Source organism: Mesocricetus auratus, unplaced genomic scaffold (assembly GCF_017639785.1).
Source record: "Mesocricetus auratus isolate SY011 unplaced genomic scaffold, BCM_Maur_2.0 Super-Scaffold_100006, whole genome shotgun sequence".
In the NCBI taxonomy this organism is placed as follows: Eukaryota; Metazoa; Chordata; class Mammalia; order Rodentia; family Cricetidae; genus Mesocricetus; species Mesocricetus auratus.
In genome coordinates this window covers 21,874,359-21,899,072 of record NW_024429190.1, presented here as the reverse complement: position 1 = coordinate 21,899,072, position 24,714 = coordinate 21,874,359, and positions in this window count along the sequence as shown.

Sequence of the window (24,714 nt, the reverse complement as noted above, 5' to 3'; positions counted from 1 at the left end):
ATGGCCTTAACTCACCCATAAAAAGACACAGACTGGCAGATTGGATTCGAAGACAGAACCCTTCCTTCTGCTGCATACAAGAAACACACCTCACCCTTAAAGACAGACATTACCTGAGAGTTAAAGGTTGGGAAAAATTTTTCAATCAAATGGACCCAAGAAACAAGCAGGGGTAGCAATCCTAATATCTAACAAACTAGACTTTAAAATAAAATCAATCAAAAGAGATGAAGGAGGTCATTACATACTCATCACAGGTGAAACCCACCAAGATGAAGTGTCTATCCTGAACATCTATGCCCCAAATACAAAGGCATCCACATTCGTTAAAGAAACATTATTAGAACTTAAATCTCATCTAAAGCCCCACACAGTTATAGTGGGAGATTTCAACACACCACTCTCACCACTAGACAGGAATACCAAACAGAAACTCAACAAAGAAGCAAAAGGTCTAATAGAAGTAATGACCCAACTGGGATTAACAGATATCTATAGAACATTTCATCCACATAAAAAAGAATATACCTTCTTCTCACCACCACATGGAACCTTCTCAAAAATCGACCACATACTTGGCAACATATCAAACCTCAGCAGCTACAAAAAATTGGAATAACTCCATGCATCTTATCAGACCACCATGCTTTAAAATTAGAATTCAACAACAACACAAATTGCAGAAAACCTACAAACTCATGGAAATTGAATAATGCTCAACTGCACCATCCCTGGGTCAAAGAGGAAATAAAAAAGAAATTAAAGACTTCCTCGAATTCAATGAGAATGAAGACACAACATACCCAAACCTATGGGACACTTTGAAAGCAGTGCTACGGGGAAGTTCATAGCGCTAAGTGCTCACATGAAGAAACAGGAGAACAGTTATACCAGAGAATTAACATCACAGCTGAAAGCTCTAGAACACAAAGAAGCACACTCCCCCAGGAGGAGTAGACGCCAGGAAATAATCAAATTGAGGGCTGAAATCAATAAAGTAGAAACCAGGAAAACAATACAAAGAATCAATGCAACGAAGAGTTGGTTCTTTGAGAAAATCAACAAGATAGACAAACCTTTGTCCAAACTTACCAAACAGCAGAGAGTGAACACGCAAATTAACAAAATTAGAAATGAAAAGGGGGACATAACAACAGACTCTGAGGAAATCCAGAGAATCATTAGGTCATACTTTGAAAACCTGTACTCCACAAAATTCGAAAATTTAAAGGAAATGGATGACTTCCTGGACAGCTATCAATTGCCAAAATTAAATCAACAACAGATAAGCAATTTAAATAGACCTATAACCCCTATGGAAATAGAAGCTGTCATCAAAAGTCTCCCAACCAAAAAAAGCCCAGGTCCAGATGGCCTCACTGCAGAATTCTACCACAAATTCAAAGAACAGCTTATACCAATTCTTCTCAAAGTGTTCCACACAATAGAAGCAGAAGGGTCTTTGCCAAACTCTTTCTATGAGGCTTCAATAGCCTTGATCCCCAAGCCACACAAAGATACAACTAAGAAAGAGAACTTCAGAACAATATCCCTCATGAACATTGATGCAAAAATACTCAATAAAATACTAGCAAATCCAAGAACACATCAAAACAATCATTCACCACGATCAAGTAGGTTTCATCCCAGGGATGCAGGGATGGTTCAACATACGAAAATCCATCAACGGAATCCACCATATAAACAAGCTGAAAAACAAAAATCACAGGATCATCTCACTAGATGCTGAAAAAGCCTTTGACAAAATCCAACACCCCTTCATGATAAAGGTCTTGGAGAGATCTTGGATAACAGGGACATACTTAAACGTAATAAAAGCTATATACAGTAAACCAACAGCCAACATCAAACTAAATGGACAGAAACTCAACGCAATTCCTCTAAAATCAGGAACAAAACAAGGCTGTCCACTCTCTCCATACCTTTTCAACATGGTACTTGAAGTTCTAGCTATTGCCATACGACAAAAAAGGGGGATCAAGGGGATACAAATTGGGAAGGAAGAGGTCAAACTTTCACTGTTTGCAGACGATATGATAGTTTACATCAATGACCCAAAGAACTCTACCAGGGAACTCTTACAGCTGATTAACACCTTCAGCAAAGTGGCTTGTAAGATCAACTCAAGAAAATCAGTAGCCCTACTATATACAGATGATAAAAGGGCTGAAAGAGAAATCAGAGAAACATCACCCTTTAAAATTGCCACGAACAACATAAAATACCTTCGGTAACGCTAACCAAACAAGTGAAAGACCTGTTTCGTAAGAACTTTGAATCTTTAAAGAAAGAAATTAAAGAAGCCCTCAGAAAATGGAAAGATCTCCCATGCTCTTGGATAGGTAGGATCAATGTAGTAAAAATGGCAATCCTGCCAAAAGCAATCTACAGATTCAATGCAATCCCCATTAAAATCCCAGCACAATTCTTCACAGACCTTGAAAGAACAATAATCAATTTTGTATGGAAAAACAAAAGACCCAGGATAGCCAAAACAACCCTGTTCAACAAGGCAACGTCCGGAGGCATCACCATCCCTGACCTCAAGCTCTATTATAGAGCTATAGTCCTGAAAACAGCTTGGTATTGGCACAAATATAGACAGGTAGACCAACGGAATCAGACTGAAAATCCGGGTATTAACCCACACATGTACGAACATCTGATCTTTGACAAAGAAGCTAAAAATATACAATGGAATAAAGAAAGCATCTTCAGCAAATGGTGCTGCCATAATTGGAGACTGGCATGTAGAAGAATGCGGATCGATCCATGTTTATTGCCATGCACAAAACTTAAGTCCAAATGGATCAAAGACCTCAACATAAATCCAGCCACACTGAACCTCTTAGAAGAGAAAGTGGGTGGTACCCTTGAACGAATTGGTACAGGAGACAGCTTCCTGAACATAACACCAGTAGCACAGACAGTGAGATCAACAATTAATAAATGGGACCTACTGAAACTGAGAAGCTTCTGTAAAGCAAAGGACACAGTCAGCAAGACAAAAAGGCAGCCCACAGAATGGGAAAAAATATTCACTAATCCCACATCTGACAGAGGGTTGATCTCCAAAATTTACAAAGAACTCAAGAAGCAAGTCTCCAAAACACCAAAGGACCCTATTAAAAAGTGGGCTGCAGAACTAAATAGAGAGTTTTCAATAGAGGAGTCTAAAATGGCTGAGAGGCACTTGAGAAAGTGCTCAACATCCTTAGCCATCCGGGAAATGCAAATCAAAACAACTCTGAGATACCATCTCACTCCTGTCAGAATGGCTAAAATCAAAAACACCAATGACAATTTATGCTGGAGAGGATGTGGTGAAAGGGGGACACTCCTCCATTGCTGGTGGGAGTGCCAACTGGTTCAGCCACTTTGGAAATCAGTATGGAGATTCCTCAGAAAAATGGGAATAAACCTACCACAAGACCCAGCAACTCCACTCTTAGGCATATATCCAAAAGATGCCCATTCATACAACAAAGATGTCTGTTCCACTATGTTATAGCAGCTTTATTTGTAATTGCCAGAACTTGGAAGCAACCTAGATGTCCCTCACCTGAAGAGTGGATAGAGAAAATGTGGTACATTTACACAATGGAGTACTATGCAGCAGAAAAAAATAATGGAATCATGAGACTTGCAGGCAAATGGACGACACTAGAAGAAACCATCCTGAGTGAGGTAACCCAGTCACAAAAAGAGAAACATGGCATGTACTCTCTCATATATGGATTTTAGACATAGATCTGGGGAGTGCCAGCCTTCAATCCTATGGCCAGAGAGTCTGGGAAACAGAAACTTTATTTACTGGCTGGTCGAAGAAGAGGCAGACTCCCTTGGCTAAGTACTGAGCTGAACTCAAGAAAGCCAGTAACAGAGAGGGAGGACTGATGATCAAAGGGATTAAGACAGGGCTGGTTTAACCCCCAGAAACAGCTGACCAGACAAAGGTTAACTCTTGAATCCCAGGCATCAGCCTGGGAAGCCAGCATGGGACTGATCAAGACCCCCTGAATCTGGGTGTCAGTGAGGAGGCCTAGGGAATCTATTGAGCCTTGGGCAGCAGATCAGTACCCATCCCAAGTATACACACGGACTTTGGACCTCCATAGAACATGTGAGGTGCACTCTCACCCGAACTCTTGGGGAAGGGTCTAGGCCCTGCCCTATATGAAATGACAGACTATGCACACCCCCATGGAGGGCCTCACCCTCCCTGGGGAAATGAGGGGATAACGGGGGGGGGGGGGGAGGGCTCGGGAGGAAGGGAGGGAATGGGAGAGGGAAAAAAAAGAAAAAAAAGACTGTTTTTAATTTAAATAAAAAGTTAATTTAAAAAAAAAAGAAGTTATGACCCAATAGACATCTATAGAACATTCCAACAAAACTCCTCAAAAGAAATCAGAGAAACATCACCCTTTACAATAGCCAAAAACAGCATCAAATATCTGGGGATAATGTTAACCAAGGAAATTAAAGACCTGTATGTCAAGAACTTTGTGTCTTTAAAGAAAGAAATCAAAGAAGATACCAGAAAATGGAAAGATCTCCCATGCTCTTGGATTGGTAGGATCAACATAATAAAATGGCAATCTTGCCAAAAGCAGTCTACAGATTCAATGCAATCCCTATCAAAATTCCATCACAATTCTTCAAGGACCTGGAAAGAACATTAATCAACTTTATATGGAAAAACAAAAGGCCCAGGATAGCTAAAATATCCCTATACAATAAAGGAACTTCAGGAGGCATCACCATACCTGACTTCAAGCTCTATTATAGAGCTATAGTCCTGAAAACAGCTTGGTATTGGCACAAAAATAGGCAGGTAGACCAATGGAACCGAATTGAAAGCTCTAATTTTAACCCACACACCTATGAACACTTGATTTTTGACAAAGAAGCTAAAACTGTACAATGGAAAAAAGAAAGCATCTTCACCAAATGGTGCTGGCATAACTGGGTGCTGATATGCAGAAGACTGCAGATAGATCCATGTTTATCACCTTGTATAAAACTTAAGTCCAAATGGGTCAAAGATCTCAACATAAATCCAGCCACACTGAAACTTTTAGAAGAGAAAGTGGGAGATACTCTTCAACGAGTTGGTACAGGAGACCACTTCCTAAACATAACACAAGTGGCACAGGCACTGAGATCGACAATTAACAAATGGGACCTTCTGAAACTAAAAAGCTTCTGTAAGGCAAAGGACACAGTCAAAAAGACAAAAAGGCAGGCCACAGAATGGGAAAAGATATTCACTAACCCTACATCTGACAGAGGGCTAATCTCCAAAATTTACAAAGAACTCAAGAAACAAGTCTCCAAAACACCAAAGGATCCGATTAAATGGTGGGGTACAGAGCTAAATAGAGAAGTCTCAGTAGAGGAGGCTAAAATGGCCAAGAGACACTTAAGAAAGTACTCAACATCCTTAGCCATCAGGGAAATGCAAATCAAAACAACTCTGAGATACCATCTTACTCCTGTCAGAATGGCTAAAATCAAAAACACCGAAGACAATTTATGCTGGAGAGGATGTGGAGAGAGAGGAACACTCCTCCACTGCTGGTGGGAGTGCCGACTCATACAGCCTCTTTGGAAATCAGTATGGAGATTCCTCAGGAAAATGGGAATTAATCTACCACAAGACCCAGCAATTGCACTCTTAGGCATATATCCAAATGAGGCAAGTTCATACAACAAGGGCATCTGCTCCACTATGTTCATAGCAGCATTATTTGTAATAGCCAGAACCTGGAAGCAACCTAGATGCCCCTCAACTGAAGAGTGGATAGAGAAAATGTGGTACATTTACACAATGGAGTATTACTCAGCAGAAAAAAATAATGGAATCTTGAAATTCGCAGGGAAATGGATAACACTGGAAGAAACCATCCTGAGTGAGGTAACCCAGTCGCAAAAAGACAAACATGGTATGTACTCACTCATATATGGATTTTAGAAATGGATCAGGATAGTGCCAGTTTGCACTTCCACTGATAGAGAGTCTGGGAAACAGGAAAGAACCTAAAAGATATGCATATATGCATAGTACCCAAGAGAAGAGGATGGAGACAAGATCCCCTGAATGGATGGGGAACACGGCGAGGGGTCGGGGGGAGTGGGACCTGGGAAGAAGAGAGGGGGTGAAGAGGAAGAGAGTTGGTCATGGGGGAAAAGGAAGTTGAGGGGGTGAGGGTAGAATAGGGGGAAGAGGGAATCATAGGATCGAATACAGATCAGGCACCAGAGCGACCTCGAGTGATCTAAAGGGACAACACCAATTGGCAAGCTAAGCAATAGTGGAGAGACCACCTCGAATGCCCATTCCTGATAATGAACTTGATGTCTATAACCATCCGGGAGCCTTCATCCTGTGACTGATGGAAGCAGAGGCAAACACACCATTAATCACTGAACTGAACCCAAGGAACCCAGTGACAGAGAGAGAGGAGTGATGAGCAAATTGGCAAAGAATGGGCTGGCAAAACCAGCAGAGACAGCTGATCGGAACAGGGGAGAGCTCTTGGATCCCAGACTGACAGTGGGGAGGCCAGCATGGGACTGATCTGGACCCCCCAAATGTGAGTGTCAGCGAGAAGGCCTGGGCAACCTATGGGGCCCTGAGCTGTGGATCAGTGTCTATCCCTGATATACAAACAGTCTTCGTGTGCCTATAGCACAAAGAGGGATGCTCTCTCAGCCTGGACTCTTAGGGGAGTACCTGGACCCTACCCAGAGTAAAATGACAGACTCTGATATCCCCTATGTGGTAGGATTTGACAATAGGGTGGGAGGGTGGGGGGAAAGGGGAGTGCGGGAGGAGGGGAGGGAGAGGGAACTGGAATTGACATGCAAAACAAGCTATTTAAAATTTAAAAAATTGAAAAAAAACTCCTCAAAATTCAAAAATCTCAAGGAAATGGACACTTTTCTGGATATATATCACTTACCAAAATTAAATAAAGAACAAATAAGCAATTTAAATACACCTATAATCCCTAATGAAATAGAAGCAGTCATAAAAAGTCTTCCAACCAAAAAAACCCCAGGCCCAGATGACATCAGTGCAGAATTCTACCAGAAATTGAAAGAACAGTTACTACCAATTCCCCTCAAAATATTTCACACAAAAGAAGCAAAAGGGTCATAGCCAAACTCTTTTTACAAGGCTTCTATAACGTTGATACTAAAGACACACAAAAGCACAACTAAGACAGAGAACTACAGACCAATATGCCTTATGAACATTTATGCAAAAATGTTAAATAAAATACTGGCAACTCAAATCCAAGAACACCTCAGAAAAATCATCGACCATGATCAAATGGATTCATCCCAGAAATGCAGGGATGGTTCAACACACAAAAATCCATCAATGTAATCTACCATATAAACAAACTGAGAAACAAAAATCACATGATCATCTCACTAGATCCTGAAAAAGCCTTTGACAAAAATAACACCCATTCATGATACAGGTCTTGGAGAGATCATGGATAACAGGAACATACCTAAAAATAATAAAATCAATATACAGCAAACCAATAGCCAGCATCAAACTAAATGGAGAGAAACTCAATACCATTCCTCTAAAATCAGGAATAAGACAAGGCTGTCCACTCTCTCCGTATCTCTTCAATATTGTACTTGAAGTTCTAGCTAGAGCAATAAGACAACAAAAGGAGATCGAAGGGATACAAATTGGAAAAGAAAAAGGGAAATTTTCACTATTTACAGATAATAAGATAGTGTACATAACTGACCCGAAAAACTCTACCAGGGAACGCCTACAGCTGATAAATACCTTCAGCAAAGTGGCAGGATACACGTTTGATTCAAAACCATCAGTAGTCCTACTATGTAAAAAGACAAAGGGGCTGAGAAAGAAATCAGAGAAACATCACCCTTTACAATTGCCACAAACAACATAAATATCGTGGGGTAACACTAACCAAACAAGTGAAAGACCTGTATCACAAGAACTTAGAGTCATTAAAAAAGAAATTAAAGAAGACACCAGAAAACGGAAAGATCTCCCATGCTCTTGAACAGGTAGTATCAACATAGTAAAAATGGCAATCTTGCAAAAAGCAATCTACAGATTAAATGCAATCCCCATCAAAATCCCAGCACAATTATTCACAGACCTTGAAAGAACAATTCTCAACTTTACATTGAAAAACAAAAGACCCAGGACAGCCAAAACAACACTGTACAATAAAGGAAAGTCTGGAGGCATCACCATCCCTGATTTCAAGCTCTATTATAGATCTATAGTCCTGAAAACAGATTGGAATTGGCACAAAAATAGACAGGTAGACCAATAGAATTGAATAGAAATCCTGATATTAACTCATACACTTATGAACACTTGGTTTTTGACAAAGAAGCTAAAACTATACAATGGAAAAAAAGCAAGCATCTTCAACAAATGGTGCTGGCATAACTGGGTACTGATATGCAGAAGACTGCAGATAGATCCATGTTTATCGCCTTGTACAAAACTTAAGTCCAAATGGATCAAAGATCTCAACATAAATCCAGCCACACTGAAACTTTTAGAAGAGAAAGTGGGAGATACTCTACAACGAGTTGGTGCAGGAGACCACTTCCTGAACATAACACCAGTGGCACAGACACTGAGATCGACAATTAACAATTGGGACCTCCTGAAACTAAAAAGCTTCTATAAGGTAAAGGACACAGTCAACAAGACAAAAAGGCAGTCCACATAATGGGAAAAGATATTCACTAACCCCACATCTGACAGAGGGCTAATCTCCAAAATTTACAAAGAATTCAAGAAGGAAGTCGCCAAAACACCAAAGGATCCAATTAAAAGGTGGTGTACAGAACTAAATAGAGAATTCTCAACAGAGGAGGCTAAAATGGCTAAGAGACACTTAAGAAAATGCTCAACATCCTTAGCCATCAGGGAAATGCAAATCAAAACAACTTTGAGATACCATCTTACTCCTGTCAGAACAGCTAAAATCAAAAACACCGAACACAGGTCCAGGGAAGCAGCTGTTCCTCCGGCAGCATCAGGTAAACAGGCCAGCTTCCCGGCCTGTGTTCCAGTGCCTGCAGATTGCCTGGGAACTGCACAGAGCTCCCAATCCCGGCGGGAGCCAAGCACCCCAGACTCCAGATCTTCTCTCCCACCAACGAGACCCGGAAACGAGAGGAGGCTGGGAGTCCAGGGGAGTAGCTGTTCCGGATCAGGTACAACAGGACCCAGCATAGGGTCCAGGGGACCAGGTAGGAGGCTAAGTGCCCCAGATTCCTGTTCTTCTTCTCCACCCACGGGACCAGCATTTGGACAAGGAATAGAAGAACCACCAGATTATTGGACTTGCTAGCACCCACCAAAAAGGGAGCTCTGGTCCCCAGACCAGTAAGGGGCCTCTTTCTGTACCCACTAGAAGAAGAGATGGGAAAGAGACAATACAAAAACACAGTCAACAACAGAAAAACAAATATGACACCGCCAGATTCTAGAGACTCCACACCAGCAAGACCCCAAAATTCCAATGCGGACCAAGCAGAAGAGAACAACCTTAAAAGCACTTTCATGAAAATGATAGAGGCCCTAAAAGAGGATATAGGAAAATCCCTCAAAGAAATGGAAGAAAAAAACAAACCAAAAAAATGCAAGAAATGGAAGAAAAAACAAACCAAAAAATGCAAGAATTGGAAGAAAAAACAAACCAAAAAAGGCAGAAAATGGAAGAAGAAATGAAGCAAAAAATGCAAGAAATGGAAGAAAAAACAAAGCAAAAAATGCAAGAATTGGAAGAAGAAACATACCAAAAAAGGCAGGAAATGGAAGAAGAAATAAAGCAAAAAATGAAAAAAATGGAAGAAGAAACAAACCAAAAAAGGCAGGAAATGGAAGAAGAAACAAAGCACAAAATGCGAGAAATGGAACAAAAAGCAAACCAAAAAAATGCAAGAAATGGAAGAAAGAACAAACCAAAAAATTCATAAATGGCAACAAACGGATGAAAAGATAAACAGAAAATTGCAAGAAGCAATGCAAACACTGCAAGGGTTGAAAACTGAAATAGAGACATTAAAAAAAAAAAACACAATCTGAAGAAAGGCAGAAAATAGAAAAGCTGGACAAACAGTCAGGCACTACCCATACAAGCATTACCTACAGAATATAAGAGATGGAAGAGAGAATCTCAAGTGTTGAGGATACACTAGGAGAAATGGATTTATCAACCAAAGAAAACCTTAAATCCAAAAATCCTTAACACAAAACATGCAGGAAATATGGGACACCATGAAAAGACCAAACCTAAGAATAATAGGTATAGAAGAAGGAGAAGAAATCCACCTCAAAGGGGCAGAAGGCATATTCAACAAAAACATAGAAGAAAACTTTCCCAACCTTAAGAAAGACATGTCAATGAAGGTACAAGAAGCCTACAGAACACCAAATAGAGTGGACCACAAAAAAAAAAAATCCCCTCGCCACATAATAATCAAGACCCCAAACATACAGAATAAAGAAAGAATATTAAGAGCAGCTAAGGAAAAAGGTCAAGTAACATATAAAGGCAGACCTATCAGAATTGCACCTGATTTCTCCATGGAAACTCTGAAAGACAGAAGGTCCTGGATAGATATTCTACCTACACTAAGAGACCGTGGATGCCAGCCCAGACTACTATACCCGGCAAAGCTCTCAATCACTGTAGATGGAGAAAACAAGATATCCCATGACAAAACTAGATTCAAGCAATATGTGTCCACTAACCCAGCCCTACAGAAAATTTTGGAAGGAAAACTCCAACCCAAGGAAGCTACCTACAACCAGAAAAACATAAGCATTAGAGAATCCCTCTCTACCAACAGCCAAAAGAACAAAGGGGTGAAATTCCACACATAATTCCACCAACAACAACCATTGCAAATCGAAGAAGGATGAGCAATCATTGGTCATTAATATCCCTCAATATTAATGGCCTTAACTCACCCATAAAAAGACACAGACTACCAGAATGGATTCGAAGACAGACCCTTCCTTCTGCTGCATACAAGAAACACACCTCACACTCAAAGACAGATATTACCTGAGAGTTAAAGGTTGGGAAAAAATTTTTCAATCAAATGGACCCAAGAAACAAGCCGGGGTAGCAATCCTAATATCTAACAAACTAGACTTTCAAATAAAATCAATCAAAAGAGATGAAGAAGGTCATTACATACTCATCACAGGTGAAACCCACCAAGATGAAGTGTCTATCCTGAACATCTATGCCCCAAATACAAAGGCATCCACATTCGTTAAAGAAACATTATTAGAATTTAAATCTCATCTAAAGCCCCACACAGTTATAGTGGGAGATTTCAACACACCACTCTCACCACTAGACAGGAATACCAGACAGAAACTCAACAAAGAAGCAAAGGGTCTAATAGAAGTAATGACCCAACTGGGATTAACAGATATCTATAGAACATTTCATCCACATAAAAAAGAATATACCTTCTTCTCACTACCACATGGAACCTTCTCAAAAATCGACCACATACTTGGCAACATATCAAACCTCAGCAGCTACAAAAAAATTGGAATAATTCCATGCATCTTATCAGACCACCATGCTTTAAAATTAGAATTCAACAACAACACAAATTGCAGAAAACCTACAAACTCATGGAAATTGAATAATGCTCAACTGCACCATCCCTGGGTCAAAGAGGAAATAAAAAAGAAATTAAACACTTCCTCGAATTCAATGAGAATGAAGACACAACATACCCAAACCTATGGGACACTTTGAAAGCAGTGCTACGGGGGAAGTTCATAGCGCTAAGTGCTCACATGAAGAAACAGGAGAACAGTTATACCAGAGAATTAACATCACAGCTGAAAGCTCTAGAACACAAAGAAGCAAACTCCCCCAGAAGGAGTAGACGCCAGGAAATAATCAAATTGAGGGCTGAAATCAATAAAGTAGAAACCAGGAAAACAATACAAAGAATCAATGCAACGAAGAGTTGGGTCTTTGAGAAAATCAACAAGATAGACAAACCTTTGTCCAAACTTACCAAAGAGCAGAGAGTGAACACGCAAATTAACAAAATCAGAAATGAAAAGGGGGACATAACAACAGACTCTGAGGAAATCCAGAGAATTATTAGGTCATACTTTGAAAACCTGTACTCCACAAAATTCGAAAATTTAAAGGAAATGGATGACTTCCTGGACAGCTATCATTTGCCAAAACTAAATCAAGAACAGATAAGCAACTTAAATAGATCTATAACCCCTATGGAAATAGAAGCTGTCATCAAAAGTCTCCCAACCAAAAAAAGTCCAGGTCCAGATGGCCTCACTGCATAATTCTACCACAAATTCAAAGAACAGCTTATACCAATTCTTCTCAAAGTGTTCCACACAATAGAAGCAGAAGGGTCTTTGCCAAACTCTTTCTATGAGGCTTCAATAGCCTTGATCCCCAAGCCACACAAAGATACAACTAAGAAAGAGAACTTCAGAACAATATCCCTCATGAACATTGATGCAAAAATACTCAATAAAATACTGGCAAATCGGATCCAAGAACACATCAAAACAATCATTCACCACGATCAAGTAGGTTTCATCCCAGGGATGCAGGGATGGTTCAACATATGAAAATCCATCAACGTAATCCACCATATAAACAAGCTGAAAAACAAAAATCACATGATCATCTCACTAGATGCTGAAAAAGCCTTTGACAAAATCCAACACCCCTTCATGATAAAGGTCTTGGAGAGATCTGGGATAACAGGGACATACTTAAACATAATAAAAGCCATATACAGTAAACCAACAGCCAACATCAAACTAAATGGACAGAAACTCAATGCAATTCCTCCAAAATCAGGAACAATACAAGGCTGTCCACTCTCTCCATACCTTTTCAACATGGTACTTGAAGTTCTAGCTATTGCCATACAACAACAAAGGGGGATCAAGGGGATACAAATTGGGAAGGAAGAGGTCAAACTTTCACTGTTTGCAGACGATATGATAGTTTACATCAATGACCCAAAGAACTCTACCAGGGAAGTCTTACAGCTGATTAACACCTTCAGCAAAGTGGCAAGCTACAAGATCAACTCAAGAAAATCAGTAGCCCTACCATATACAGATGATAAAAGGGCTGAAAGAGAAATCAGGGAAACATCACCCTTTACAATTGCCACAAACAACATAAAATACCTTGGGATAACACTAACCAAACAAGTGAAAGACCTGTTTCGTAAGAACTTTGAATCTTTAAAGAAAGAAATTAAAGAAGCCCTCAGAAAATGGAAAGATCTCCCATGCTCTTGGATAGGTAGGATCAATGTAGTAAAAATGGCAATCCTGCCAAAAGCAATCTACAGATTCAATGCAATCCCCATTAAAATCCCAGCACAATTCTTCACAGACCTTGAAAGAACAATAATCAATTTTGTATGGAAAACAAAAGACCCAGGATAGCCAAAACAACCCTGTTCAACAAGGCAACGTCCGGAGGCACCACCATCCCTGACCTCAAGCTCTATTATAGAGCTATAGTCCTGAAAACAGCTTGGTATTGGCACAAATATAGACAGGTAGACCAATGGAATCGAATTGAAAACCTGGGTATTAACCCACACACGCAGGAACATCTGATCTTTGACAAAGAAGCTAAAAATATACAATGGAATAAAGAAAGCATCTTCAACAAATGGTGCTGCCATAATTGGAGACTGGCATGTAGAAGAATGCGGATCGATCCATGTTTATCACCATGCACAAAACTTAAGTCCAAATGGATCAAAGACCTCAACATAAATCCAGCCACACTGAACCTCTTAGAAGAGAAAGTGGGTGGTACCCTTGAACGAATTGGTACAGGAGACAGCTTCCTGAACATAACACCAGTAGCACAGACAGTGAGATCAACAATTAATAAATGGGACCTACTGAAACTGAGAAGCTTCTGTAAGGCAAAGGACACAGTCAGCAAGACAAAAAGGCAGCCCACAGAATGGGAAAAAAACTCACTAATCCCACATCTGACAGAGGGTTGATCTCCAAAATTTACAAAGAACTCAAGAAGCAAGTCTCCAAAACACCAAAGGACCCTATTAAAAAGTGGGCTGCAGAACTAAATAGAGAGTTTTCAATAGAGGAGTCTAAAATGGCTGAGAGGCACTTGAGAAAGTGCTCAACATCCTTAGCCATCCGGGAAATGCAAATCAAAACAACTCTGAGATACCATCTCACTCCTGTCAGAATGGCTAAAATCAAAAACACCAATGACAATTTATGCTGGAGAGGATGTGGTGAAAGGGGGACACTCCTCCATTGCTGGTGGGAGTGCCAACTGGTTCAGCCACTTTGGAAATCAGTATGGAGATTCCTCAGAAAAATGGGAATAAACCTACCACAAGACCCAGCAACTCCACTCTTCGGCATATATCCAAAAGATGCCCATTCATACAACAAAGATGTCTGTTCCACTATGTTCATAGCAGCTTTATTTGTAATAGCCAGAACTTGGAAGCAACCTAGATGTCCCTCACCCGAAGAGTGGATAGAGAAAATGTGGTACATTTACACAATGGAGTACTATGCAGCAGAAAAAAATAATGGAATCATGAGATTCGCAGGCAAATGGATGACACTAGAAGAAACCATCCTGAGTGAGGTAACCCAGTCACAAAAAGAGAAACATGGCATGTACTCTCTCATATATGGATTTTAGACATAGATCTGGGGAGTGCAAGCCTACAATCCTATGGCCAAAGAGTCTGGGAAACAGAAACTTCATTTAGTGGCTGATCGAAGAAGAGGCAGACCCCTTGGTTAAGTACTGAGCTGAACTCAAGAAAGCCAGTAACAGAGAGGGAGGACTGATGATCAAAGGGATTAAGACTGGGCTGGTTTAACCCCCAGAAACAGCTGACCTGACAAAGGTTAACTCTTGAATCCCAGGCATTAGCTTGGGAATCCAGCATGGGACTGATCAAGACCCCCTGAATCTGGGTGTCAGTGAGGAGGCCTAGGGAATCTATTGAGCCTTGGGCAGCAGATCAGTACCCATCCCAAGTATACACACGGAATTTGGACTCCCATAGAACAATGTGAGGTGCACTCTCACCCTGAACTCTTGGGGAAGGGTCTAGGCCCTGCCCTATATGAAATGACTGACAATGGACACCCCCATGGAGGGCCTCACCCTCCCTGGGGGAATGAGGGGATAACGGGGGAGGGGGGCGCACGGGAGGAGGGGAGGGAATGGGAGAGGGACCTGGAACTGACTTGTAAAGTAACCTCGTTTCTTATCTAAATTTAAACTGGAAAATAAAATAAAAAAAAGAAGACTTAACTAAAAAAAAAAATAAAAATAAAAATAAAGAACTCCTGGCTTCATAATAAAAAAAAAAACACCGAAGACAATTTATGCTGGAGAGGATGTGGAGAGAGGGGAACACTCCTCCACTACTGGTGAGAGTGCCAACTCGTACAGCCACTTTGGAAAGCAGTATGGAGATTCCTCATGAAAACGGGAATCAATCTACCACAAGACCCAGCAATTCCACTCTTAGGCATATATCCAAAAGAGGCAAATTCATACAACAAGGGCATCTGCTCCACTATGTTCATAGCAGCATTATTTGTAATACCCAGAACCTGCAAGCAACCTAGATGCCCCTCAACTGAAGAGTGGACAGAGAAAATGTGGTATATTTACACAATGGAGTACTATTCAGCAGAAAAAAACAATGGAATCTTGAAATTCGCAGGTAAATGGATAGCACTGGAAGAACCCATCCTGAGTGAGGTAACCCAGTCACAAAAAGACAAACATGGCATGTACTCACTCATATATGGATTTTAGACATCGATCTGGGCAGTGCCAGCCTACAATCCCATGGCCAGAGAGTCTGGGAAACAGAACCTTCATCTAATGGCTGACTCCCACGGCTAAACACTGAGCTGAACTCAAGTAACCAAGTGACAGAGAGGGAGGACTGATGAGCAAAGGGGTTAAGACTGGACTGGTTTAACCCCCAGAAACAGCTGACCTGACAAGGGTTAGCTCTTGAATCCCAGACTGATGCCTGGGAATCCAGCATGGGACTGATCAAGACCCCCTGAATGTGGTTGTCAGTTTGGAGGCCTAGGCAATCTATTGGGCCTTGGGTAAGTAGATCAGTATTTATCCCGGGTATACAAATGGACTTTGGGTGCCCATCCAACAACGAGAGATGCACTCTCATCTGGACTCTTGGGGGAGGGTCTAGGCCCTGGATGACATGACAGACTATCAACACCCCCTTGGAGGGCCTTACCTTCCCTGGGGAAATAAGGGGGTATGGGAGGGTTGGTGTGAAGGCGTGGGAGGAGGGGAGGGAAAAGGAGAGGGACCTCGGATTGACATGTGAAGCAACATTGTTTCTAAATTTAAACATTGTTTTTAAATTTAAAAATAAAAGTAAAAAAAAAACATGAAAAGAGATACCATAATAGAGGGAGCCATTATAGGATTAAAGAGAAATCTGGCACTAGGGAAATGTCCAGAGATCTACAGGGTTGTCCCCAACTAACAATCTAAGCAATTGTCGAGAGACTACCTTAAATGCCTTAAATGAGATTGATGACTACATTATATGCCATCCTAGAGCCTTCATCCAGTAGCTGATGGATGGCAGTTGTAGGGGTTGACTGGTTCACAGGCAGGCAACCTGCAAAGCAGAGACTAGGATGTGTAATTACAGGCACCAAAAATCTAAGCCCTCCAGCATGTGCAGACCACTAGGGGCTCTATAGTCCATGCTAAGGAAGCAAAACAAAGATTATCACCAATTCAAGGATGGTTGCACTGGCATAGAGGGAGTCTGAATTTTCAAAGATCTCTGAACTTCGTTCAGCTCCTGAACCCCAGTGATTCAATCGACTGTTGTATCTTCAAGCGCTCCCTACCGGGAGAGTTTAGCACCACACTTGCTTTAAATATGAAATGCTTCCAGAATCCTTTTGTTTATCATAGCGCACATCTTGAAGGGTATTGTCTAGAGCTTAGAGGCAAAAGATAGTAAACACAGCTCTCAGATAAACCACTTGCACGCAAATATCTGTCGCAGGGTCTGTAAAACAAGACAATGTCTATCAGACCTGATTTCTAGGTGTGCCTTCATGTGTAACATGAAGGAAGCATCTCCATAATCCAGTCCCCACTCTTTCACCTGGTAATGTCCACGTGATAAAAGCTCACAGGAGTCTAATAGAGTAAACAAATTCAATGTCCAATGCATTGTTCAAATGCATCAGGTGCAAATGCTCAAAAACTGTCACTTCCTCCTTGCCTTTCAAACCAATCACGTCCTTCCCCAATAAGAGGCAAATTATGAGAGTGTCTGAACTGTTCAGCACAAGACATTTTGTCCTTGGGTATATCCAAGTGCCCAAGCAGGGGGAGTGGTCCGAAGAACACTTTGCCCTAAAAGAAACTGAAGCATTGGAAAAAAGAAGACCAAAAAGTGTTTCACTTGGAGGAAAATTCAAAGGGAGACACTCTCTAAGATAATAGCTTGGAAATTTTTTTAACATTTGTTTTTCGGGTTTTTTTTCATGCATGTGTATGTGTGAAGCTGCATGTAAGTCTGTGCACACCACAGGTGCGAGCTCCCACAGAGGCCAGAAGGAGATGATGGAACCCATGGAACTGTAGTTACAGGTACTTGTGAACAGTCTGATATGGGTGGGAACTGAACCCAGGGACCCTCTGCATGAACAGAAAGTGCTCTTAATCACTGAACCATCTCTCCAGACTGAGCATGAAGATTTCTATTAGCACACAAGTAAATAAGTTTTAGAGGGTATCAAAAGTATGATGATGACTGCTGTTCATTGAAAACCGTGGATAGGCAGGATTAATATTGTAAAAATGACTATCCTAGCAAAATCAAATTATAAATTCAGTGAAATGCTAATCAAAATTCCCGTCTCACTCTTCACAAAGATAGAATAATTTTAACATTCATATGGAGCCATAATAAACCCTGAATAGCCAAAATAATCCTGAGCAAAGAAGAAGAATAGTAGAGACCATTCATGAATTCAAGGTACATTATAATAACATAATAATAAAAATGATATGGTACTAGCACAAAATCAGATATGTAGACCAATGGAATACAACAGAAGGGCCACTCATGGCTACACATAGCTACAGCCATCTGGTATTTGACAAAGAGGCCAAAAGCATACACTACACAAGAGAAAGCATCTTCAACAAATGATACTGTGAAATTGAGTGTCCACAAAAGAAGGAAATTAGAACTGTATCTATCATCTACATAAAAATTAACTCCAAGTGAATCAAAGCCCTTGTGGCAGTTTGAATGTAATTGACCCTCTTAAGTAGCACTATTAGGAGATGTAGCTTTGTTGGGGTAGGTATGATCTTGTTGGAGAAAGTGGTCACTGTGGAGGCAGGTTTTGAGGTGTCATATAGTCTCAAGATACCATTCAGTGTCTCAGTCCACTTCCTGCTGCCTTGTGATCAAGATGTAGCCAGAACCGTGTCTGTCTACATACCACCATGCTCCCAGCCATGATGACAATGGACTAAACCTCTGAACTTGAAGCTGCCACCTCAGTTTAATATTTGCCTTTATAAGATTGCCATGGCCATGGTATCTCTTCACAGCAATAGAAATTTAAGACATCCTTCTGTTTGAAACCTGAAATTCTAAAACTGTTGGAAGAAAACATAGGCAGTACCCTACCAGACACAAATATTGGGAAGGGTTTTCTGGATAAGACTCTATTTGCTCAGGAATTAAGGCCAACAGTTGACAAACGAGACCTCATAAAACTAGAATGCTTCTTCACAGATACGGAAATAATCCATCAAGTGAAGAAAAAAACCCACAGAGTTGGGAAAAATCTTTGCCAGCTATACATCTGACAATGTCCTGATATCCAGAATACACAAAGAACTCAAAAAACAAAGAGACGAGAAAATAAATGACTCAACTAAAAAATGGGCAAGGGATCTGAGCAGACAATTCACAAAAGAGGAAATAAAAATGGCTTAGAAATACCTCAAAAGGTGCTCATTATATGAGAGAACAATAATAAATAAATATATAGATAGATAGATGATAGACAGACAGACAGATAGATAGATAGGTAAGTAAATAAATAACAAAGAAAGAAATAAGACCTCATGAAACTGAAAATCTTCTGTGAGGCAAAGAACACTGTCAAAAGGACAAAACGGCAGCCCAGAGAATGGGAACAGTGTTCATCTGCTCCATATCTGATGAGTTAATATACAAATTGTGTAAAGAAATTAGACATCAATCCTATTGAAAAATGGGGTATAGGTTTAAACAGAGAATTTTCAACAGAGGAATTGCAAATGGCTGGGAAACACTTAAAGAAATGTTCAACATCCTTAGCCATCAGGGAAATTCAAATCAGAATGTCTCTGAGATTCTATGTTACACCTGTCAGAATGACTAAGATAAAAAACACAAATGACAACTCATACTGGAGAGGATGTGGAGCAAGGAAAACACTCCTCCATTGCTGGTAGGAGTGAAAACTTGTGCGGGCACTTTGGAAGTCAATATGGTAGTTTCTCAGAAAAGTGGAAAACAATCTACATCAAGACCCAGTCATACCACTCCTGGGCACATACCCTGAGGACACTCCCTCCTACCACAAGGGCACTTGCTCACCTGTGTTCATGGCAGCTTTATTCGTAATAACCAGAACCTGGAAACAGCCTACGTGTTCCTCAACCAAAGAATGAATAAAGAAATTGTGGTACATATACACAGTGGAATATCACTCAGCTGTTAAAAAATCATAAAATTGCAGACAAATGGATGGAACTAGAAAAAGATCATCTCTAGTGAGGTAACCCATACTCAGAAAGAAAACAAGATATGTACTCATTAATAAGTGGACATTAACTGTAAAGGATACTTATGCTACAATCCACAGACCCAGAGAGGCTGAGTAACAAGCAGGGCTCAAGAAGGATGCATAGATCTCCCTGGAAGAGGAAATTGAATAGATATTACAGATGGATTAGGGGTATGTGGGGATGGAAGCAGGAGGGATCAAGTTGGGAAAGACCATGACCTAATGGATGCTAGAAAGCCATCTACTGTGGAGCTACATCCAAAGTCCTACATATTACTAATACAGTGAAGTTTCCAGATTCAGTTGAAAGATTGTGAGAAATTTTACCGACAATTGGTCAGCATCAGGAAAACTTTATCACTGACAGCAGTACAGTAGACAACAGGAACGCACAGGACCCCTTGCCTCCTTCCCTCTGAATGTGTACGCTTCCAAAGGTTTGTGTGTTTCATGGAGCCTTTAAATGTAGTTGCTCTGACACATTCATGCTTTGAAATACTCATTGCTTTACAACACATTATTTTCTTTTTGTCTTTCCTTTGTAGAATGGACATCATATTGACCTTTAAAAAAAAGCACACCAGCAAACAAGTTGTATGGTCTATGAATCTCATTTCAAAACACTTAAGAAGGCACTATAGAACACTTGTTTTAAGGGGGAAACTCAGGGCACAGAGAAAGCTTTGACTTCTTGCCTAGTATCAAGATGCTGACATCTGGTCAGGACCATCTTGTGTCATAAAATAGAAGGAGGATGAGTGATAAAAGAAAAGACAAGACAGGCTAAGTATATAGCATTAAATGTATTATACTTTTTGAAGAACACTCACGAAGAACAAATATTTGCAAAGTATTTATCTAAGAGAGACTTTGGCACAATTTCCCCTAAATAAGATGTTCTCATCAATCCCTTCCCCTCAAGGCTCAGGGGTCTATGTGGAAGTGATGGTAGAAAGATTTTAAGAGCCAGAGGTCATGGATGACTCCAAGGAAACGGTCTTCCAGATACAACAGGACTAAAACACATATGAACTCACAAGGTCTTAACAAACAAAATTTTTCAAAACAGACAAAATTCCAGCACTGAAAAGGAGAAGTGAACACAAAATCCTATCCATTTTTTTGTTTTTGTTTTTGTTTTTTTGTTTTGTTTTGTTTTGTTTTACTGATATCTGCTAGGAAAATTCATTTTCTCCAATGCAGTAACACTGGGTAAATCAACCACACTTCAGAGAAGGCCAGCACAAAAAGGACTTCCTACTTCCTTCTGTGCTTTTGCTTTTGCTTTGTTTTTGTGGGCTTGTTGTTTTGTTTTGGTCTTTTATGTTGCTGTTGGTTTGGTTTTGTTTGTTTTTAGCTTATTGATTTTCCTCGTTTGTTGTTTGCCTGTTTTGATTTTTCTTGCTTTCTTGGTTTTTTTTTGTTTGTTTTGTTTGTTTTCTTTTTTAGAAATAGAGAAATAACATGAAGTTGAGTAGATAAGAGTGGAGAGGATCTTGGAAGAGGATCTGGGGGAAGGGAAAGAATATAATCAAAGTACATTTTATGAAAAAAATAATAAAATTAAAAATGAATCTTAAAAATTTGAAATTAAGAAGCAAAAATATACTGTATGAGAATATTTAAATAAAAGATTAATAATATATTTTCAAAATGCTATAGCTAAAATTCAATTTTAAAAAGTGATTTAAAAATGGGCAAATGGGCTGGAGAGGCAGTTCAGAGGATAAAGGAGCTTGCACCAAGACTGACAACCTGAGTTCTATTTCCAGGTCCTATGCAGTAGAAGGAGAACACTGACTTCCACAAGCTGGTCTCTTACCTCCACATATACATCATGGCATACACACACACACACATACACATATATACATACACATATAAGTAAATAAACAAATGTAAATTTTAAAGAAAATTAATGAGAAAAAGACTGAATAGCTATTTCTGTGGAATTCAGCAATGACTGGCAGATATGAAAAATGTTTATATAACCACTGGAAAATAGGATTTGAAATAACATGTTACAAATGTCATGATGGCTACTATGAAATAAAAAGCCAAGTTTTTTTTTAATGGAAAGGTTGTGAAAGATGTAGAGCCCTAATGTGGTGCTTGTAGGAATGGAAAATGATAGAAGCAGTGTGGGGAAATATATGAAGATTCCTCTTAATGCCACTCCACCAGGGATTAAGTTACTAACACAAGATTCCCAGGAATCACACTGGAACTGCAGTAAAGGGTATCTTATTGCTGGAGCAGGGGGCTAATACAGTCCATCTACTATTTTCCCAGCATGCTATACAGTAATTTCTAATGCTTTGAGGGGAAGAGTAAGTCAGTTCGCAGCCATCCAAAGAATTACTCAGCCAATAGTAGTAGCTCATTTCTCTTCAGTTGGCTAAGAAGTACCATGTAAACATGCTTATGAACAGCCTGATGCTCATTCTTCTAGATACTCGTTTCTTCTAGATGAATTTCACACTGTATCAGTTTTGACTTCTTCAAAGCCGGTTTGTTAACATGATGGTAAATATAAGACATTTGTGTCCCCAACTCGCCCTTCCCAAGCCGTGGAAGACAGCTAAGTAAGTATAACAAATATCCCTGCTGACCCATAAAACTCATTCCTACACCATGTTCCTTAATCACTCTATGAGAACAGACACATGAAAGACAACTCACCATCCTGACCTATTTCTATTATTTTTGCTTTATATGTAGCACTAAGTGCAAGGACTTGTCAAGAGGAAAAAGAACCGATATTTATTTAGCATGTAAAACTTGGCATACTCAAACTGAAGTTTGTATTACACAGCACCTTTTAAATTTTAACCTAAACACCTTATGGAAGGAAAAAATCTAAATTGCATTAAGCAATCAAGAAAAACGAGGAACCAATTTCTTTGGTAAACAATGACAATGCATGCATAGGTCATACACAGCTCAGCTGGGTCTCTATCCAGCAAGATTTCAACCCAAGTTAAAATTCAAGCTCATCCACATCACAGGTCACACTTCATCAACTGTGAATAATCAATGTATATCTGACCTGAGGAAATAGACAAGCAACCAGTCATGGTGGCATACACCTGTACTCACAGTGGTAGAGACATGAAGGTAGGAATATCAGCAGTTCCAGCTCATCATTAGCTACACAGGGTGTTCAAAGACATCCTATGTTACTGCAGACTGTCTCAAGAAGAAATAGATATTTCATGTCTGAGTTCTCCACTTAACAACTACCATCAAATAATCCAAATTAAGGAAAGAGACATGAAATTTCTCATCCCAGGTAAGTTTAAAAAAAAACATTGTAGAGAATGACTACATGTTAAGAAATCAATAAAAATGAGTTGCCTGATGACCAAACAGTGGTAAGACAGAATTGTTGGTCTGCAAGGCTAACAGTTTACTGGCTGATGCTGCTACAGATTTGCTTTCTGGAACACCAGCACATTAGGAATCCTGCTGATGGAGCTGTTGTGCCCAAGTTCTGAACCCCAAAATCACCAAGAGGCCCATTTCGATGCAAAAGCAAAGAGTCTTTTATTGTAAATGTTTAACAAGCTAACCCCATTAGCTCGGGCCCTTCACCCCACCACCATGGCAAATGGCTGGAGAAAGACCCCAAGCAATCTCAAGGAAGGGATTTTAAAGGGCAGCATAAGGGGAGTGTCTAGGGGTATGGAACAGTCTCAGGATTGGTGCGCTTCCAGGTTTGGGTGACCTGCCCTGTGTTGATTGGTCAACTGGTTTTTGTGGCCCATAGGTCCTCCCAGTGAAAGACCCCGGCCCAGCACAGGTGGCTGAGGCCTATGGAAAATTCCTTTCCCCCACAGATCAGCCGAATAGTCATTTTTTCGATCAGAAGGAAGCTCAGCTCAAGGTCTTTACAGCTGCATAGTCACTACTATCTCTGTCCAGATAGGGGCCCAGGTGTCTATGGTCTGCACAGCCAGCCCAGAAGGATTGGGCAGGAACCTTTGTTCTTCAGATAGGGCCAAGGCCGAGAATTGGTTCTGAGAGAAACCTTAATTGCCTCTCTGTCCAGATGAGAGAAACCTTAATTGCCTCTCTGTCCAGATGAGAGAAACCTCGTTCTGAGCCCCCGCCTCATTTAAATCACCCAATCAGGGTCCTGTAACTAGGCTTCTCGCTTCTGTACTGCGCTTTTTGCTATAAAAGAACCCCTGAGTCCCCAGCTCGGGGCTCTCAGTTCCCGAGACTGAGACGCCCCGGGTACCCGTGTATTATCAATAAAGCCTCTTGCTGTTTGCATCCAAGCTCGTGGCCTCGGTGTTCCTTGGGTTCGGGTCTCCCTCCCGTGAAAGTCCCCCGCCTGGGGTCTTTCATTTGGTGCGTTGGCCGGGAATTGAGACCCTGCCCAGGGACCACCGACCCACTTCTGGGAGGTAAGAATTGTCCGGACTAAATTTCTGTTGTTTCTGTTGTCTGCTGTCTGTCTGTCTATGCCTGTTGTTTTATTGCGCCTGCGTCTGTAATATACAGCTGTATACATCTGTATCTGGTGGCACCGACCGCAGCTCTAGGACACGATCTGCCTCGTCTGTTTGGGGCCCCGTCTGTTTGGGGCAGGTGTCCATCTGCCCCGTCTGGAGTTCTTAGGAACTCGTCTGTTTGGGGCCCCGTCTGTTTGGGGCAGGTGTCCATCTGCCCCGTCTGGAGTTCTTAGGAACTCGTCTGTTTGGGGCCCCGTCTGTTTGGGGCAGGTGTCCATCTGCCCCGTCTGG